The 15,928-nt window shown below is 51.8% G+C and overlaps 1 protein-coding gene across 2 annotated transcripts in view; it reads right to left on the reverse strand.

The window, feature by feature from the left end:
- LOC144818458 (bile acid-CoA:amino acid N-acyltransferase-like) overlaps positions 1-15,928 on the reverse strand; it is a 295,075-nt gene that overhangs the window by 200,551 nt on the left and 78,596 nt on the right. The window contains exon 1 of one of the 2 annotated variants that reach the window (XM_078675918.1): positions 10,155-10,285. The exons of the other annotated variant lie outside the window; for it this stretch is intronic. The gene's annotated coding sequence lies outside the window, so the exon portion shown is untranslated. Of the gene's footprint in view, positions 1-10,154; positions 10,286-15,928 lie in introns of those variants that run through there. 2 annotated transcript variants of the gene reach the window in all.

The raw sequence follows: 15,928 nt of genomic DNA on the forward strand, positions 1-15,928 counted from the left end.
ATAAAAAAAAGCCCGCGAGTGGTGCGCGCGCCACTGCGAGCATATGTTTTGAATTATCGCGGCTTCTGGGGAGCATAACAGACACCAATAGGCCATAGGCGGAGCTACGCGACCGCCTATGGCCTATTGTGTGTTCTGTTAAAAAACAGCATGCATGCGAACGCCAGTGAAAATGGACCCTGGAAATAACACGCACGAACTGCATGGAATTTCCAGGTCCATTTTCAATTTCCCCGGGAAAAGGACTCTCGCTGCGCGACACTGCGTGCGCAGTGTACGAAAGGCCCGAGCCCTAATAAACCTATGCTACACCACACTTACTCCTTCCCGCGTACTAGGCTTAGGTTAGGTACATTGAGGTCGGCATATTTTAGAAGCACCAGTTGAGTACTTTTAGCCCTTGTTATTTATGTATGTATTTAATATTGGTTTAGAAACCATACAATGCTCTTACAGTATTCTTTTATAATATTGTTCTCGCTGTACGCATTATACTTTGCAGTCTGCATTACGATTGTAGCAGTTCACTTTTCTTGCGTGAGAAAGAAGACGGTTCAATAAAACCTTTTATTGAAAACGCCTGTCTCTCTATTTCTCTGCACCTCTGTTGAAACGAAGCATGCACGAGTGACTGAGTGAAATACTTATCTATTGTTTCCACGACTCTAGAGATACTTTTCTTATTCTTGGGAAACGAAGGTGTCATGTTTATGCGGTTGTCAGAAACTAATCCCTTCTTGTGAATTCGAGAAAGTTTCTAATGACCTCTGAGCTAGCTGGCATTCACTATTAAGTTTAATATATTCGATAGAGACCTAGTCGACCTCAGTCCTACGTCTAAACTATAGGATATATTATTCCAATGCGCAGAGCCTATTGGGAATATAGGAACTACACTACACTATTGTTGGTCTTACATTCATGTCATAGGAGGAATCACCTTTCCAGAAACACCTTCTTTATTGCTACTCCTGGCATCAGTTAAGTTACACTTGCCGCTGCTTCCTTTTACCTTAAAGCCTTTAGGATTGAGCAAAACCAGTCCACGATTCCTCCTTTTGCCATGTCACTCTGAACACTAATGCTTCCTTGTGGATTCTCTGCTTCATATTACTCTCTCATTTTTATTTTTAGGTCTCGCCTAGACGAAAGCAAAGCGAAGCTTTGCTGTCTAAGGCGAGACAACTAATGTTGTTACTTTCAGGGGAATGAGGACTGCAAAGTGCCACGCGCTTCAGGCCGAGATTTGACCTCGTGAGCGCGCACAGCCCATCTCCTGCCTCGTCAGTTTCAGTTTTACACAGGCTTCTACAGTGTGCTACTTTGTTGCAGTTTTAAAGTTTCGTTTTTGTTCTTACTGGTTCAGGGGCAGTGCAGCACATACTATTTTACAACACACACCATTCTACAGCACACACCATTCTGCAGCACACAACACTCTGCGGCATACAGCACTCTACAATGTACACCACTCTACAGCACACAGTATTCTACATCACATAGCACTGCACTCTACAGCGCCTTGCACTCTACAGCGCCCTGCACTCTACAGCGCCCCGCACTCTACAGCGCCCCGCACTCTACAGCCCCCCGCACTCTACAGCGCCCCGCAGCGCCCCGCACTCTGCAGCGCCCCGCACTCTACAGCGCCCCGCACTCTACAGCGCCCCGCGCTCTACAGCGCACCGCGCTCTACAGCGCACCGCGCTCTACAGTGCCCCGCGCTCTACAGCGCCCCGCAGCGCCCTGCACTCTACAGCGCCCCGGGCTCGACAGCGCCCCGGGCTCGACAGCGCCCCGCGCTCTACAGCGCCCCGCAGCGCCCGCACTCTACAGCGCCCCGCACTCTACAGCGCCCCGCACTCTACAGCGCCCCGCACTCTACAGCGCCCCGCACTCTACAGCGCCCCGCGCTCTACAGCGCCCCGCGCTCCGCAGCGCCCTGCACTCGACAGCGCCCCGGGCTCGACAGCGCCCCGGCCTCTACAGCGCCCCGCACTCTACAGCGCCCCGCACTCTACAGCGCCCCGCACTCTACAGCGCCCCGCACTCTACAGCGCTCCGCACTCTACAGCGCACCGTACTCTACAGCACACCGCAGCGCACCGCACTCTAGAGCACACCGCACTCTACAGCGCACAGCGCTCTACAGTGCCCCGCGCTCTACAGCGCCCTGAACTCTACAGCGCCCCGGGCTTGACAGCGCCCCGCGCTCTACAGCGCCCCGCACTCTACAGCACCCCGCACTCTACAGCGCCCCGCACTCTACAGCGCCCCGCACTCTACAGCGCCCCGCACTCTACAGCGCCCCGCAGCGCACCGCGCTCTACAGCGCCCCGCGCACTACAGCGCCCCGCAGCGCCCTGCACTCTACAGCGCCCCGGGCTCGACAGCGCCCCGCGCTCTACAGCGCCCCGCGCTCTACAGTGCCCCACAGCGCCCCGCACTCTACAGCGCCCCGCACTCTACAGCGCCCCGCATTCTACAGCGCCCCGCATTCTACAGCGCCCCGCATTCTACAGCGCCCCGCACTCTACAGCGCCCCGCACTCTACAGCGCCCCACACTCTACAGCGCTCCACAGCGCTCCGCACTCTACACCGCGCTCTACAGCGCACTGCACTCTACAGCGTCCGCACCGCAGCCTACAGCGCACCACAGCGCCCCATACTCTACAGCGCCCGCACTCTACAGCGCAACGCGCTCTACAGCGCAACACACTCTACAGCGCAACGCACACTACAGCACTCTACAGCGCCCCGCACTCTACATCGCCCTGCACTCTACAGCGCCCCGCAGCGCCCCGCACTCTACAGTGCCCCGCACCGCACTCTACAGCGCACCGCACTCTACAGCGCACCGCAGCGCACCGCGCTCTACAGCGCCCCGCACCCTACAGCGCCCCGCGCTCTACAGCGCCCCGCGCTCCGCAGCGCCCTGCACTCGACAGCGCCCCGGGCTCGACAGCGCCCCGGCCTCTACAGCGCCCCGCACTCTACAGCGCCCCGCACTCTACAGCGCCCCGCACTCTACAGCGCCCCGCACTCTACAGCACCCCGCACTCTACAGCGCTCCGCACTCTACAGCGCACCGTACTCTACAGCACACCGCAGCGCACCGCACTCTAGAGCACACCGCACTCTACAGCGCACAGCGCTCTACAGTGCCCCGCGCTCTACAGCGCCCTGAACTCTACAGCGCCCCGGGCTTGACAGCGCCCCGCGCTCTACAGCGCCCCGCACTCTACAGCACCCCGCACTCTACAGCGCCCCGCACTCTACAGCGCCCCGCACTCTACAGCGCCCCGCACTCTACAGCGCCCCGCAGCGCACCGCGCTCTACAGCGCCCCGCGCACTACAGCGCCCCGCAGCGCCCTGCACTCTACAGCGCCCCGGGCTCGACAGCGCCCCGCGCTCTACAGCGCCCCGCGCTCTACAGTGCCCCACAGCGCCCCGCACTCTACAGCGCCCCGCACTCTACAGCGCCCCGCATTCTACAGCGCCCCGCATTCTACAGCGCCCCGCATTCTACAGCGCCCCGCACTCTACAGCGCCCCGCACTCTACAGCGCCCCACACTCTACAGCGCTCCACAGCGCTCCGCACTCTACACCGCGCTCTACAGCGCACTGCACTCTACAGCGTCCGCACCGCAGCCTACAGTGCACCACAGCGCCCCATACTCTACAGCGCCCGCACTCTACAGCGCAACGCGCTCTACAGCGCAACACACTCTACAGCGCAACGCACACTACAGCACTCTACAGCGCCCCGCACTCTACATCGCCCTGCACTCTACAGCGCCCCGCAGCGCCCCGCACTCTACAGTGCCCCGCACCGCACTCTACAGCGCACCGCACTCTACAGCGCACCGCAGCGCACCGAGCTCTACAGCGCCCCGCACTCTACAGCGCCCCGCAGCGCCCTGCACTCTACAGCGCCCCGCACTCTACAGCGCCCCGCAGCGCCCCGCACTCTACAGCGCCCCGCACTCTACAGCGCCCCGCACTCTACAGCGCCTCGCACTCGACAGCGCCCCGCACTCTACAGCGCCCCGCGCTCTACAGCGCACTGCACTCTACAGCGCCCGCAGCGCACCGCAGCGCACCGCACTCTACAGCGCACCGCAGCGCCCCATACTCTACAGCGCCCCGCACTCTACAGCGCAACGCGCTCTACAGCGCAACGCGCTCTACAGTGCAACGCGCTCTACAGCACTCTACAGCGCCCCGCACTCTACAGCGCCCTGCACTCTACAGCGCCCCGCAGCGCCCTGCACTCTACAGCGCCCCGCAGCGCCCCGCACTCTACAGCGCCCCGCACTCTACAGTGCCCCGCACTCTACAGCGCACCGCACTCTACAGCGCACCGCACTCTACAGCGCACTCTACAGCGCCCCGCACTCTACAGCGCCCCGCACTCTACAGCGCCCCGCACTCTACAGCGCCCCGCACTCTACAGCGCCCCAGCGCCCCGCACTCTACAGCGCCCCGCACTCTACAGCGCCCCGCACTCTACAGCGCCCCGCACTCCACAGCGCCACGCACTCTACAGCACTCTACAGCGCCCCGCACTCTACAGCGCCCTGCGCTCTACAGCGCACGCACTCTACAGCACACCACGCTCTCAGCGCCCCGCAGCGCCATGCACTCTACAGCGCCCCGCGCTCTACAGCGCCCCGCAGCGTCCCGCACTCTACAGCGCCACGCACTCTACAGCGTCACGCACTCTACAGCGCCCCGCACTCTACAGCGCCCCGCACTCTACAGCGCCCCGCACTCTACAGCGCCCCGCACTCTACAGCGCCCCGCAGTGCCCCGCACTCTACAGCGCACTCTACAGCGCCCCGCACTCTACAGCGCCCCGCACTCTACAGCGCCCCGCACTCTACAGCGCCCCGCAGTGCCCCGCACTCTACAGCGCCCCGCACTCTACAGCGCACCGCAGCGCCCCGCACTCTACAGTGCAACGCAGCGCCCCGCACTCTACAGTGCAACGCAGCGCCCCGCACTCTACAGTGCAACGCAGCGCCCCGCACTCTACAGCGCCCCGCACTCTACAGCGCCCCGCACTCTACAGCGCCCCGCGCGCAGAAACTTTTACAAATCATAGAAATCCCACCATCGACAGTAGTCAATTTATCCACGAAAGTATTGACAAGGGATGAGGAATCTGTCCTCAATCTAGGTTTAAAATGTGTTCCCAGTCAGCAAACATACAAGGCAGCTCCAATAATATCCTATTGGCGAGCTAGTCCTGGCAATAGTGAAGAACGAAATTAGCAGTATTTCACTATCATTACATGTAATACATACCTACACATGTCCCACCTTTAACATACACTGCACCCTCCCCCTGGGAGTGTCTTGGGCCTACCTTAGGGGTGTCCAACATGTAGTAAAAGGGAGGCTTAGGGCCTGGCAAGAGACTGCACTTGCCAGGTCGACTTGGCAGTTTAAAACTGTACTCAAAGGCACTGCAATGGTAGGCTGGAGACACGTGTGCAGGGGTGCTTATATGGTTGGCACAATCACTGCTGCAGGTGCACTAGATGCATTTGATTTACAGGCCTTGGGCACACACAGTGCACTTTACTAGGGACTTACCAGTAAATCAAATATGCAAATTATGGAGAACCCAGCAGAATTAAAAATGACAGAGGTAGCATTTGCACTTGAGCACTGATTAGCAGTGGTAAAGTGTACGGAGTACATAAAACAGCAAAAAAGAAGTCCAGCATAACATCAAAAATACAGGTGGTAGAGCAAAAAGACAGAGGACAACACGTCAAGGATGCCAGGTCTTGCAACTGCTTAGAGATCTTTGAGTGATGACAGGTCACATTGCCTCTCTCTCATCGTCTCATGACCCCAAAAGACAGAGGTCAGTCGCAGGTGTCTAGGGATAATTGGTGCACCTGAGCCCACTACAAGAGAGCGCTTCGATCCACGAGAATCCACTGCAATAATCAATCTAAATAACACCGCGCTGTGTTTGTTTACACTTCCTCTCTCGGGTGGCTTCTTTTCAGATGTGATCCCATTTGTAGCTCAGCAGACAGCAGCTTACCCTGACAGAGCAAGAGAAGGATGATCCGCACTCTGCTGCTTTTGGTCCAGCTCTCTCATTTATGTGTATTTTGTTGCCTGCGAGTGTTGTTTTTGTTATCACAGGAGAGGGGCTTGGCTTGATTCTACTCCCCACTACGAGCAAGGAGCCACGTGAATATCACCTGTGTATGTCCATTACGAAGTGATGCTAGAACACGTTTTATTTTAAACATGGATTAGGCCCCAGAAGGTGTTCAAACAATTTCGAGGCATGGTGCTCATCTTCTCAGCATGAGAAGGATGAAATGCTGAGCCGAACTTGCTTTGATTCCAAACTAGTGGCCATTAGGTTGCAGTTGCATCATTGTAACAGGTGCATCAACCAACTGAGCTAGCTTGAAAAATTCCGGAGTGCAAACATACTAGATTAATAATGTAAGGTTCCTTTTGTAACACCTGCTTAGGACAGCTGCTAATCACCAAACATCTGATGCAGAGACACGCATTTTTTCCTTGACTGAAGCAACTATAACGATGATGCATATGTCATAAGTACATAGAAAGCTCACGAAAGTAAGCATGTGATGCTGAACATTTAAAAACATGATGGAATAACAATCTAGTATTTTAGCTATTCATCTTAACAAGACCAATGCATTGAACACCGTTACGTTGGCTGATAAAAGCGCATTTTATTTACAGTAGTCTAAAAGAGCAAAACTGCAGGAAAATGACCACTATACAAAATAAAAATAGCACTACTCTTCGTGCCGCCACTCCCGTGCACCATTTTAATTATGAAGACCCGGCCCGCCTCCAGTGCGTACCACTACCAACTATTTAATTAATTTTAAAAAGGCTCAGGCCAGGCCGGTAGGGCGTGCGCACCACGGCACCATAATTAATGTTTATAGGCCGGGGCCCGTTACCATCCGTCCCTGGCGTGCGTTGCGCACTGTAACTATTATAATATAGGCTTGCCTGCTTGCTTGCTTCAGCAGCAGCCGAGGGCAAATGGAGCAGGCGAGGAAGCAACAGGGGTTGGGGGGCTGGTTGAGTGCAAGGGCGAACCCAATATGGAGGGAAGCGGCACACAGGCAAGAACAGAGAGCAACACTGAGTGCGGCCCCGGGAGCAAAGAAGTACAGAAGCGAGAAAGCATGTTCTATAGGAGGGACAAACACGAGTGACAAGTTAGGACATAAATAAGAAGCAGGCAAATGCGTGACAGGAAAGCAACTAATTAGTGCACGCAGCAGGCCTGGAGGCAGGCAGCCAGCAGCAGCCCTTCCCCGCCGGTCGGTGACGGAGACGGAGTGACAGACTCTGAGTGACTTACTTTGGTCTTCGGACTCGGATTCGGAAATCGGACAGGGCAGCTCAGCGTGGGCGGGCCTGGCCGCCTGGCTGCTTTGTCTTGGACTTGGAAGGCAGTTAAGTTCGTAGTTTTCGTTGTTCTTCTCTTGTCTTCTTCTTTGGCTATGCGCGCCGCCTGCCGCGCCCCATATGCCACGCACAGGGGCTTACTGCTTATTGGCCCGCATGATGTTGTGCGTGCCCTGGGGCTGCCTGGCATTGCTCACCACCACTCAGCAGCAGCCAGCCCTGCTGCCCACGCCCCCCAAGCACGCGGCACGCGCATACGCGGCGGCGGAAGTGCGGAACGGAAAGTGAAAGAAAAGGATAAAGGCCTGTCCCGCGTCCCGCCGCCATTTCATAGAATCAGGCGGGCTTAGACTAAGATAACAAAAAGTGCCTTACACACTGTGTAAGGCACGGTTTGTTATCATTGTCACTTTTGCCTCATGTAATGTAACGTTTGCCTTTGTATTTTGTTCACTAGTAATGTTCTCATGTATCAGTTCTGTTTCTATTGTGAATTCGCTCTGACACCTTCGGGTGAAGTCCGCACATCCCTTCTTACTCGGCTTGCTTAGCTGGCAGAATGGTGTTGCAGCGTTGGCTAGGAGTTTATTATAGTTGAGCTTTTTTCTTTCAGTTAAACAATAAAGTGACATTCATACAACCTAAATTCAGGATGCTGCCTCCCTGCCAATGTTTTAGGCATCTCTCTTTTTAAAGTCGGGAACATTCTGTTAAAACAGCTGTTTAGGATGTAAGGTATTACTTCTCACGAAACAGACTGATTTTTGATAATGTCCTGAATGCAGCAAGGACCGTCTGAATCAATGTAAATAATTGCAGTGTTCCTAATGTTCTATATGCGATTTGCCTTCAACTAGTAATTACCATTGGATCATTGTGTGCTGTCTCACTCTTAATGCCTGTTTAAAAAGAATGCTCTTTATGCTGGACCCAAGTATGTTGCTATTTAAACACCACCAGCGATCAATGCACGCTTCCACCACACGCACACAGAACCAGACGTCGGTGCACGCTTTCACCAGGCGCACACACACACCACCAACCGTCAGTGCACACTTTCACCAGGCACACCCCATCAGCCGTCAATGCACACTTTCACCGGGCACACACGCCACTAGCTGGCATTGCACACTTCCACCAGGCACACACACCACCAGCCATCAGTGCACGCATCAATGGTTAGCACATCCACAATTAACTATTGTAGCAATCGCAGTATGGCGCACTTTACTTCTAAACATGTCAGTGCACGCTTTTCCACCATGCACACACACCATCAGCCATCAGTGCACACTTTCAACAGGCACACACACACCACTAGCCATCAGTACATGGTTTCATCAGGCATACACACCACCGGCCGTCAGTACACACTTTCAACAGGCACAGACACCATAAGTCATCAGTGCACGCTTTCACCAGGCACAAACATCACCAGCCGTCAGTGCACGCTTTCACCGGGCACAAACACCACCAGCCGCCAGTGCACCCTTTCACCAGGCACAAACACCAACAGCCATCAGTGCACGCTTTCACCGGGCACAAACACCACCAGCCACCAGTGCACCCTTTCACCAGGCACAAACACCACCAGCCGTCAGTGCACACTTTCACCAGGCACAGACACCATAAGTTGTTCGTGCACGCTTTCACCGGGCACAAACACCACCATCCGTCAGTGCACGCTTTCACCGGGCACAAACACCACCAGCCAATACAGAGTTTGCAAAAGAATTCATGCAACACATTGTCATATACAATGCCAATAACTCAAACTTGAATGCTGCGAGACCTATTGCATTGCAAATGCTTGTTAATATCCTCTCTGCCTTTTCCAATTTTTCCTTTGAATCTACATGCCCACCACCGTAGCACGGTCAATGAATTTCAATCATTTGAACCCTTTTATACTGGTTTCTTCCCTTAACGTTCAGTATCTTTGAAATTGTTCTGCCTCCTTGCTCTGTGCCCTGGGAGAATCTTAGTTACTTCTTGGTGTTTTCGATCAGCCTACATGTGCTTTCCTTCCCCGAACCCCTGTACTGTTTACTTGCGACCACTGCTTCAGGATCACATACAGCTCTGCCGTCAGCCATGTGTCCCCTCTGCCCTTCATTGCCCCCCAAAGATCACATTACTAAGCAATATGATGACTTCACAACTTGATAGCAGTCTTGGTTGATTCACTGCTGACTTATATTCTTTACTGCCATGTTTTTAATTTTGCCTTGTGATGGAGCTGTGTTTTCTGTGTCTCAATCTTCGATTGTAATCATTAAATAACCCTTGCCAATGGTTATATGGACTTTACTCTTCGACAAGGAGAAATGAAAAGGCGCAACCATCTACATCAGTCCAATGACATGAAAAATCATTAATGACACTTAGTACAGTCGAGAAAGAGAATTTGCGTGAGTTAAAGGGTTTTATTTCTGAATTCTTTTGAGCAGTTAATCATTTATTCAGTAAAAATGTGTCTCCTAGGCATCAGCATTAAAAATAACAATAGTTGAATAATTGATTTTTCAATATTAGGTTAAATAGAATATTAGTAAAAAAACTGTCAATATAATACTGTTACAATGGCTGATATTACAAACAGTGACAGATAGTATTGAAACCTGTTAACACTCGCCCAAAATTCAACTTTAATTTGATCTACTCATTATCTCTGTAGTTAGGGAAAAATGTAATGACCAAAAAGTTAAATTGATACTTACACCTTCTCAGACGACAAGCGTTTCTGGGAGAGGAAGAAGTAGCTGCAGTGGTCGTCGGAATTATAGGTTTATGCTGGGATTATTGCAAAGACCACCCACATTAGTGGCTGTGACGCTTTTGAGTTCTTTGCGATCCCGCCAATCTGGACATAATGTTCAAAGTACACCGCCCATAACGCACTGCTGTCTAAGTCGCATATGGGTGTCAGTGTTGGGTAGAAAACCTACCGGACCAAAGTCGACTGCGATGGGATACAGGATCTCAGTCAGACGTTAAACATTCATTAAATGGAGAGTTTAAGGTCATACGATACCTTGGCGTACAACGTCAGTGTGCGGGTATATGGTGTGTATGTATGTTTGCTTCATAGAGCACCTGAACCTGCTTGGTTTACTAATCCCTGTAATGTAGAACTGGATAAATGTTAAATCTTACACTGATTAACTGTGCAGAAGAAATTGTTTGAGTGCCAGACAGAGATAATGTGACACTCCGTAGCACTGCAATTATACTCACCGTTTTGGACTCGCTACAGTGACTCAGTGACGCACCTTGGACTATTTACTGTATTTTGTTTGTGCCGGAGAATCACCAGTAGGCCACACACTCTATGGGTTTTGCTGGGGAAAGATTGGGATACAACTACTGAGTTTGCCAAAACCTAAAAGCACCTTACAAAGCACTGATGTCATTTTGAGAGTGAATGGAACAACTGCGTGTCCTGGTGTGTCTACTCCCTCATCATATGGTTCACTCCACGCCCTTGCCCAATGTGCACCTTACAAGTTACAGTAATAATTATTAGCTAATTAGGAATCTCGGTCAGTAAACAATGAAGTATTTTCCGAACCTGAGCCTCTGTCGTTATCCCACTTCCCGGTGTTCCCTCGGTTGAAGCTCCCCGGTATCTTGATGCCCTATCTACTCAGGTGCGCATGCTTCCGATAACACGTATGGGCACTAAAATATCTCATAAAACCTGTATTTCTCGCTCCTCATACGCACTTGGTGAAAAGTGTTAGGCTTGAACAACTTCAGTATCGGCCTTCTGTGGTAGTGTGTTTTAATGCTAGAGAACACGTTCTAATGTTAAGAAGCAGAGCGGTCAGACAAATAAAAAAAATTAAAGGTTAAATGAACAAAAAAAGAAATGCACCGAGGATAAAGACTGAGGAAGGAAAATCGAAAGAATTATAAAACAATGAAATAAACTAAAATAATCACACGTTTCAGCGAATTAAAGAAGTCTATATAGGCGAGGAAATGGATAGAAAGTTTTCGACCCTTCATTAACAATACAGCCATAGCCCTGGCCACTTAAAGTATGCGGAATGGGAGCACCAAATTGTAAAGACTCGGGTCCACTCGTATGAATACAGATTCAGGAACAAGTCTCTTAGAAAGACGATCTCGGCCTCGACACAAAGCCTGCGGGAGGACAGCACAAACAAGTCTTGCCCTGTAGGCTTCCTCAGCATTCCAAACATTCTAGAATCTTACCGCCACATGTAGGTAGCCTTTTCTCGGTTAGAAATGGGTGTGCTACTAGTAAAAAGCCTTTTCCTATGTACCAAACCCTATTTTGCAATTCATTAACCTATACCGAATTGCAAAAAAGCTGAGCAATTTGGTATTAGGAAGCGGCGTGTTAAGTGCGTCCCTTCCGGGTTGCGACTAGTAGTGGTATTTGTAAATGTTTTGCAACCGAAAAGCAGTCGCAAAACATTCACTGTTTACCACCACATCCAATTTTGTGGTTACACATTTGCAAACTGTAAGGGATCCCCAAAGAACCCCTTCCCCATTGTGATGCATGCAAAACAATTTTTTAAGAGCAAGCAGTGGTCCCACCGACCACTGCTTACTCTTAAAGGGTGTAAAGAAAACTTTTCATCTTACTTTTTTAAATGCATATTGTTTTCCTTTAAGGAAAACGCGCTGCATTAAAGCAAAAAAAAAGATGCTTTATTCAAAAGCAACCACAGAGATGGCGGTCTGCTGTCCCCAGCAGGCTAACATCCCTGTGTTTTTGGCGATACCCAATGGGTTTCAAATTGTGACCCACCTCATGAGGTAGGTCAATTGTGACCCACTAGAAATAACAACTAGTGTATAACACACTGTTACACATAGCTGTTTGCGATTTCCTAATAGCAAATCACAAACATTCACTATTTGGAAATGTTGGTACATGTGGACTTATATACCCTCTAGATTCCATCTGCTGATGCACTGTCATCACATTATGGTGCCCCTAACGCAACACCACTAGAAAGTGACATTTCAACACACTTCCCTTCCTTTAATAAACAAACCTAAACTACCTCATCCTAGTTGTAGTCCAAATAATGTACATATATATATATTTATATGTATATGTATTACCTACTGGCGGTCGCCAGTAGGTAGTTATAGTTAGGACCTATTTTCCAGAGGAATTCCGCAACATTCTATTTGGAATAACTTTAGCGCCGGTTGATGAATCTTCAAGAAATTTTCAAAACTAAAGGCCAGCTCCGGTCCGCTCCTATCTTGAAAGTCTCGGGATGATTCGTTCAGCGGGGGCCGAGAAAAAAGGGGGGTCCCATGCTTTTTTCCGTAGGGACCTTTAGCCACAGCTACAGCCCGAACTGCTGAACGGAATTACACCAAATTTGGCAAAGAGGTAGTCCTCAGTTCAGACTCGTGCCTTTTGCTTAATGGGTGTAAATCCGTTCAGTAGTTCCTGACTAAATCACATTTAAAAGTACATATATATATCTATGGCCGTGCAGGATTCGCTAATCCTAAGCGCACCCTGTCGTGCTCGAGCTGGATTCTAATTGGCTGTCAACACTCCAAATCAGGAAGTGTTGGCAGACATCTTGTGCCTCGGTAGAACCGAGGCACAAGAAACCTATAAAACCTGATCCTGCCGATCCCCCCAAAAAAACAAAGCATGGGCTCCTGCGCTTCAATGCTAATTAGCCCCAGGGGGGCAAATCCCGGGGGCATTATCAAAAATGAGTGTGGGGGGCCCAATCCCCCCCACACTGCCCCAGGGACCGCCACCCCGTAGGGCAAAGTTTGAATATTTGCGGGTGGGCACACTGCCCCCCGCAGCCCCGCGGACCGCCACCCCCGGGGCTTAATAGTTTACTGCTGGGGGGGGGGGCTCTAAGGCCCCCCTGAGCCCAGGGGACCGCCACCCCCGGAGCTTGACTTAAATTTTGATTGTGGGAGGCACACTGCCCCCCCCACAGCCCCGGGGACCGCCACCCCGGTGCTTTATTTTAAAATTATTCGTACCCTGTGTGGGGGGTCAAGCCCCCCCACATGACCCGGGGACCACCACCTCCCCAGGGCACTAAATATTTAAATTGGGAGTAGGGGGGCCACGCGGCCCCCATCCTGGAGCCATTGATGGCCCTGTGGATCACCACCACGCAGGGCCAGCTCCTACAGTGTCCCGGGGTGCCCACCCCGGGACACTCTAGTTTGGTATGGCATGGCGGGAGCCTCGCGGCTCCCACCCTGCCATAGCAAACTGCTTTGCTATTTGGAAGAGAGAGCAGGAAACCTGATCTCTCTTCCAAATAGCAAAGCAGATTGCTTTTCCACAGAGGGAGCAGCATGTTAGCTGGTCCCCGTGTGGAAAAGCACTGCTGGCTCCCGCAGGATGCAGGGAGCCAACTGGGACCGTGGGGGGATTGGAGACCCCCACAGTCCTCAACAAAGAGGGCCATCCCCGGGGGATGGGGTCCCCGGGGCTACAAGTGGCCCAGGAGGGGGGCCGCGCGCCCCCTCCCCAAAATGTATTTAAATAAAAAAAATATATATTAATATGCCGGCCCTGGGGGATGGGGTCCCCTGGGCCAAAAATGGCCTAAGGAGGAGGGCAAGGCAGCCCCCCTCCTAGATGTAATTTTTTTTTTTTTTTAAAAGGGCCATGCCCCGGGGATGGGGTCCCCGGGGCTGAGTATGGCCTCTGGAGGGGGGCCATGTGGCACCCTTCCAGAATTTTTAATAAAAAAACAAAATTAGGGGGCAGGCCCTGGGGGATGGAGTACCCAGGGCCAAAATGTTAGGAAGAGAAGGGGACCACACAGCCCCCATTCTCAAACCTAAAAAAGAAGAAAAAGGCCAGCATTGCTCTGCAAATGCGCCCCCTGGTGCATTTGCAGAGGGGGAAAGAATTCCCCATGAATACTGGGGGTCCCTGGGGTCCAACTAGTCCACCAGGAACCTCCAGTTTGTGCCAGGGGGCTGCGTTGCAGAGAGGTGTTCTGAGGCCACGCCCCTTTTTACACCTCTCTGCAACGCAGCTCTGTGGCGCTTACTGGTAGTAGCTGGTGGGCTAGTTGCACCCCAGGGACCCTAAGTATTCAAGGGGAGTTAATCCCCCAACTTAAAACGTGCCACAGGGCGCGTTTGCACAGTGGTGAAAGGAGGGGGCGGGGCCTAAGTTCACATGTGTGCAAACACAACCTCTGGCGCAGTTTAAGTTGGGGAATTAATTCCTTGTCAATCCTGAGGGTCCCTGGGGGCCAACTAGCCCAACAGGTACCTTCAGTAAGCGCCACGGAGCTGCGTTGCAGAGTGTTGTAAAAAGGTGCGTGGCCTCTGAACACCTCTCTATCTGTATCTGGTGGGCTAGTTGGCCCCCAGGGACCCGCAGGATTGAGGAGGAATTAATTCCCCAACTTAAAACGCGCCACAGGGCTTGTTTGCAGAGATGCCACCTCAGGCCACGCCCCCTTCCCGCACCACTGCGAAAACGCGTCCTTTAGCACGTTTTAAGTTGGGGAATTAATTCTCTTTCAATACTGAGGGTCCCTGAGGGCCAAATAGCCCAACAGGTATCTCGAGTATGCACCAGGAAGCTGCGTTGCAGACAGGTGTTCAGAGGCTATGCCCCTTTTTACACCTCTCTGCAACGCAGCTCTGTGGCGCTTATTGGAGGTAACTAGTGGGCTACTTTGACCTTAGGGACCCTTAGGATTGAAGGGGACTTAACTTTCTCAATTTAGAACGGCCACAGGGCGTGTTTACATAGTAGTGAAGGGAAGGGATGGGGCCTGAGATGATGTGTGCAAACACGCCCTGTGGCGCGTTTTAAGCTGGGGAAATAATTCCACTTCAATCATGAGGGCCCATGGGAGCCAACTAGCCCACCAGATGCTTCCAGGAAGTGCCACTGCGCTGCGTTGCAGAGAGGTGGTGAAGGCCGTGCCCCTTTTTACATCTCTCTGTTACACAGCTCTGCGGCGCCTACTGGATGTACCTAATGGGCTAATTGGACTCTAGGGACCCTTAGGATTGAAGGGGAATTATTTTCACAACTTAAACCGTGCTAGAAGGTGTGTTTCCACAGTGGTGAAGGGAGGGGTTGGTGTAGGAAAGTGGCACCATATATACTGGACCGAAGTGAAATCAGCCAAACTACGAATTCTAATGTACTCACCTGTTATCAGGAGAGACCACAGTGCTGCATCTTTGGGCCCAGTACTGATCCTAAAAAGTAATTTTAACTGTACTTACCAGTAACTTGAATTTCCTTCCATAGGATATCATTGCCTGCTTTTTGTGAAAAAGTTTCCAAGTGTCGATTTTTGAAACTTACAAATATTCCTCTAAAAACGACCGAACTACGAATTCCGATTTACTCACCTGTTAGCAGGAGAGACCTCAGTGCTGCATCTATGAGCCCAGTACTGATCCCGAAAAGTAATTTTAACCATTCTTAGTAGTAACTTGAATTCCCTTCGATAGGCTAACATTGACTGGTTTAACG

This window comes from Lissotriton helveticus, chromosome 2_1 (assembly GCF_964261635.1).
Source record: "Lissotriton helveticus chromosome 2_1, aLisHel1.1, whole genome shotgun sequence".
In the NCBI taxonomy this organism is placed as follows: Eukaryota; Metazoa; Chordata; class Amphibia; order Caudata; family Salamandridae; genus Lissotriton; species Lissotriton helveticus.